Source organism: Anticarsia gemmatalis, chromosome 13 (assembly GCF_050436995.1).
Source record: "Anticarsia gemmatalis isolate Benzon Research Colony breed Stoneville strain chromosome 13, ilAntGemm2 primary, whole genome shotgun sequence".
Classification (NCBI taxonomy): Eukaryota; Metazoa; Arthropoda; class Insecta; order Lepidoptera; family Erebidae; genus Anticarsia; species Anticarsia gemmatalis.
The window spans coordinates 1,815,047-1,820,975 of NC_134757.1; positions in this window are offsets into that span (position 1 = coordinate 1,815,047).

A 5,929-nucleotide genomic window follows, 5' to 3' on the forward strand; every position below is an offset into this window, starting at 1 on the left:
ATACTCTGCTCCTATTGGTAGTAGCGTGATGATATATAGCCTATAACCTTTCTCGATAAATGGACTATCTAACACTGAAATAATTTTTCAAATCGGACCAGTAGTTCCTGAGATTAGCGCGTTCAAACAAACAAACAAACAAACAAACAAACTCTTCAGCTTTATAATATTATTAGTATATTAGTATAGATAATTTATATTTATAGCCACCATTAATTATATTGTTGAGCTATTTGTCAATAATGTATTTATTGAATTTATGAGGTCGTTATACTAAGTAGTTTTATTGCGAGATTATCGTAAATGATTTATTTGATGTGATGTCACGATATTAACAGAAAGAAACTGTGTTTTGATAAAAGACTTGGAGTCTAAGTAGGTATTAAATATTTATGAATCTAGATCTTATAAACACAAACATTTGAGTGATTAATTCATCGCTTTTATTCGAGAATTCAAGAAACGTCAAAACTGCTTGAATAAACGGCCCTACTTTTCATTTAAACATTTCAGTCGTTAAAGTTAAAAAAGAAAATCTAACATATACAACTATGTACACAGTTGTAGCTATAACAATAATATTAAACTGTCGAGAGCTCGTAAAAACATGACAGTACGACAGTTTAACTTATACAAACAAGCACATTTTATAGTAGTGTTACTCAAAAGATAGAGATCTATCACACAATTATGGTCACACTATTACCAGCTAGGTATAAAAGTAAACAAACTAGCTGCCGATGACATGACGGACTCAGGGATGACGCTCTTAAAACTAAGTATTACATTGACGAGGTCCCACCTTCAGTGTATTTTCCTTTATTTTAAAGTGCACCCTTTAACACTTCTTATCTCGCGAGGACTAATACAAGTTTACCAGCGGCAAATAAACAAAGCACAACCAAACCCGGAACAACGATAAATTAATCACCCTTAACTATTCCATGTGAAAATCAACTTTACCAAGGATGTTGCCAATCTGAACTCCTTAATGTTTAGTATAATTATAGCACTTGGTCAGCATAGCTCATGGCGTAACTATACTATAATTCTAGAAGAAACTCTTTTCTCGCATTATCCTGACAGTTTTTTTTTTATTTTTTACTTACTTGAGTGAGCAAATATAACATTGCACTACGTATTTATCGTGTATTAGCAAGTACATGTTATATTTGAAGTATGTTGTTTGTCGCACGTAATTGAGAATCAATGCGACAAGGGCTGTAGATTAATTGCCTCTGACGTAATGACACTACATCACACCAAACAATATGGTGGGTGGAACCCTCTAGAAATTTCACCAAACATTAGATATGGTTCACAACAAAAACAATAAAAATAAGAACTTTAAAAGTATTCGAAGCTACAAAGCAAAATAGCTGGGATTCGTTTACCATTTAAATTAAGGATTGAATATCTACTTTGTTAACAATATAGAGTTTAAAATTTCGAAGTTTAAAGCTTCTTTCGATAAATTGTCTATAATGTAATGAATGTTTCAAAAGAAGCTTTTAAGGATGTTTCTTGCGCTTGATTTTTTTTTATGTAGGTACAAGGGTTTAAACAAGGAAAGTATGTTTACATTTTTGTGGTGACTGTACTCGTGAAAATGACTAATGTGTGATGTTACGTAATCATTATTTTGTTGTATGTTACGAAGCACTTTACGTAGGTTTATACAGGTTTCTTCTACGCATTGCACTAATAGAACAAAATTTGTACATCAAGACTCTATTACTACTATTTTGTTTTAACTACAGCGAAAATTTCCCTCGAAGTAAACTTCGAGCTATTCGATTTTTTCAATTAAGAAATCTCTTAAGATAAACTTGGAGATAAAGCTAAAATAGCTGATTAACAATTAACAAAATACAATAGTTACTCGTTAAATAAATCGCAATCAAGTTGTAAGGCAAGTGGTAGTCTCTGCCTTCTTAGTTGGCCTTACAGAAGTCCGTCCTCAGAGGACCGTCGTTGCCAATGACCTTTCAAGAACAAGAACGTTTTTATTTATGTAAATATAACACTTAATAACAGCTATACTTTGTGCTTGAGTGAAGCGATTCTAAAACCGAAGTCACGTCGGCAAGTGTTAAACAAATTGTCATTATTTACACGAAACCTTTTTACAAGGAGACTCGTTCAAGATTTTTGTTTATGGCGACGTTTCTTCTGCTACAAGAGTAAATATGGTTCAATAATTCTCACCAATATTATTTTAAATGTCCGGATATAGAAATCGGCCACGGCAGCCAGTTTAATGAAACTGGCAAGTTTTCCCCACCTTTAGCTTTTCACAATTACAGAGAACTTATTTTTTAAGGCTAAGTTATTAATTTTTGAAACAAATTTCTATACTTCAGGAGTCATGGTAAGTAGGTACCGTCTAACGACGGAGTCCGCTTTCCTGCTAATAGCTAGGCTTATAAAACGGAAGATACAGCGGAGTTATAGTGGAAAAACACAATGAGTTTACGCATTTCATTCACGTTCCAAAAAAATCTAACCTAAATGCAAAAACTGTTTGTAAACAGTTCATAGTCGTAGTGCCGACATCTCACACATCTATGCTGCGGGAAGCGAGATCAATACATTTATAATGTTTATTAAATATTCATATGATCTATGTTCTCTGATGGCTGAACGCCAGAACATTTATCAATTGATACGATTAATATAACGTTTAGTCATCATTCCGTACTACTTATTCCTACGTAAACAGTTCGAAAATATCGACCATCAGATATAAGATACGATTTTAAGATTTCATTCAGTTTTAAGTGCAAAGATAGATAGCTGATTTATTGATAGTAAAGAGCAGAGAAGTACAACAAAACATTTACTAAAAACTTTTTATTTATTTAATTTTTTTTACGAGTAGTCTCTAGTACTTATCTACGCGTCTATATCCATTTACGCTCATTTAAACTTTGTTAATGGTAACTAGAATCCCTTTAAAACAACCTACAAGTATACTTTGGAAGAACGTAGCTTCGGTAATTCTAAACAACAGAATTGAGAAAAAGAGAAAAGAAAGAGCTTGGTCAGGCTTTTCTAAACTACAGAAGCAAAGGAAAAACATCTACGATAGTTGATATACCGCAATCGTAATGCCAAATCAATGTGAATACGTCTTAAATATAATAGACAATGGATTTGCTGTGATTCTGCGATAAAACAATCAAAATACGACCAAAACATAGTCATTATGTCCGCCATTACGGTCCATCAAATCACAAGCCATTACTAGCAACACCCTTTTTCCGATAAACTATTAACTTTTCCTTTACCCATGATTTTTTATAACAACTCATGCATTTTCATTACTAATCGCGTGAAAGGAAAATGTTATGTTTTGAAGGCTCGCCTTGTCCGCCATGTTTGATTGGTAGTTTTATAAAAAGCTTGATAATGGTTTCATTTTACATAGGTACTAAATTAATAATATTCAATGTAAAAATGCTGCACCTCTTCCATTTACCTCCAGACTCTTCGGTTACTAAGTAGTTATCGCTGACCATTATTTTAAGGTCGTGAGTAGAGCAGAAAATAAGTGTCTTAATTTGACTTATAATATGACGCATTGATGTTTTGTCGAATAAGTCAATGATGCTGTTTTGAAATTGACACAGATACGTTAATAATTTCATTTCATATTTGTTTGGAACGTTATGTTAGTTAAATCTTTTTAAATTGTAATCAAAAATCACTTCTCTCAGATTGTTGTTACCTTCCTAAGGATGAGTTAGTGTGAATGGAATAAAAGTAAGTAGCATCTCATATTATACCTAAAAGATACTAAAGATAGGTAAATACGTAGTTGTATAAATAACTCTTGGAACTAATCTCAGTGCGCAAACACGACACACACAGATCCAGAGCATTACTAATAACAACAAATATTTATTTACGATATTACCAAGTACAAATTGGTCACAGTGGTGGACGCACGTCACCGTATCAGTTTGTAATCGCAACTAACGCAAAGACACAGGATAAAAGAAAGTTATGGTTTCGAAACCGTAAAATAAATGCATAATTAAGTTTTAAAGGCGATTTACTTGTCTACATACTTAGTAGAGCCTAGATTGGTACGATTTTAATAAATAATTAACTAAGTATGCTAATGATTCTGTGTGTTTACGGAATTAAGTAGCTGCATCAGACAGACCACCTTCAGTTACATAAGCTCGTGGATCACTGATGTTCTTAACTCTGAATTTTGTATACCCCCGCCAACCGCGTAACTTGCATAGAAGGTTCTCTATTAAGTCATCGGTTTTCAGTAATCAGGTCTTCATAAAAAATTTGATGATCGTCAGTAGTGGTAACAAATCACTCCATAGCTATTGACCATTTTTGTACGTAAACTTCATCAGCGCTACTAAAATGCAATTTTCTTTCAGGTAAATAAGTATGAGACGCTTGCTGCGTCTGAATAGATAGGTACATGGTGTAGAAAACGGTTCTATTGTAAGGAAAAGTCCAAGGCTTTGAAGAATAAAGGAAACAAAAACATTACTTGGAAGGCGAAAAAAATAGCTACGTGACAGTTGGAATTATGTACTCTATTGTCTGTTCCTGTAATCCGTTTTAATAGACTGGTATCGACTTGGAAGCAGAGTTTTAGGCCGATCCCACATTAGACGTGCACGTTTCTCGGGCGTCAGCGAAGCGCCTAATGTGCGGGAAGTCTTAAGAGCATGACAATGATTTAAAGCGTAATTAAATATTTAATTACGTGTAGTATATAGACATTAAGCTTTTAAAAATCATTAAGTAGGAACTATAATAAAAAATAACATCGTTTAACTTTCAAATAAATGCTACTCGAGTAATTGTTTTTATTAAATTTTATTAGCTTTCCGAGTAACGTCACGAAATTTTACAATGTTGAAATCGGTCAAAGAGAAAACGGTAATAAACGTGAGTAATTAACGACGTGTAAAGCTGTTAAAGGGTTTCAGAGAATTCAGAGACACCATAAAGTGATTAACGAGAACATTATCTTTCCGACCCTGGCACTTCACTTGGTTATTTCAATGCTCATTTACAAACATCATTATGGTCGGACGTCCTAAATTTTTCAGTGATAAAACAAAGCCTATAGCAAAACTCTCTATTTTTTTATATAGATGCATAAATCTCTTTTGTTTTCATTTCAGTTTTTAAATTAATGTAATCAACCTGAAGGTTATAAACGCGCAAAATTGAAATATCGACTATTCAGGCTAAAGTCAACAGGCACGATATTTAAATTTAGAGCGTTTTGCTGTTACTCAGTATTAACAAAATGCTCGTGAGTACGCAGTCTTGCACGCGCAGCGACGTTATCACTCGTACGTATTATACCTATATACAGTGATTTTTAGATATTATTAAGATTTCTAAGATATTGAAAATTAGAAACTTCCTGAAATAAATGATGATAGTTGGGGGTTGGTCTGTTATTTCTGTTACCATACACCGAGCATTTTATCGAATTCCTGAAAGATTTCCTACAGAAATTATGAAAACAGAATAACTACAGCGTTATTTTCGACATACCATTCTGTTTATATTACTTTTTAGGCTAGTCCTATGGGAATAAGGCGATAAATTATGCATGGTTGGTCCATGTCTATCTTTATTTAAAAAAATGCGTTTAACGCCATCTAGATTATAACAACACTACTATTAATAACAAATATGCATGTGCTGCCATCTTTTAGTAGCTAAGGTAACATCTGACCATAGACACAAACCAGTTCGTTCTCAACTTCGTGTTTGCAAGATGGAGATTTTATGAAAAATAATAAAATTTCATTTATTTCCGTAACAAACTGAATTGATTCTATAAATTTCATTCGACAAGATTTTATATGAAACTTGATAAATAAAATAATAGAAACCTACTATTTCATTACCTGCTATTTTGTCTATGCCTTGC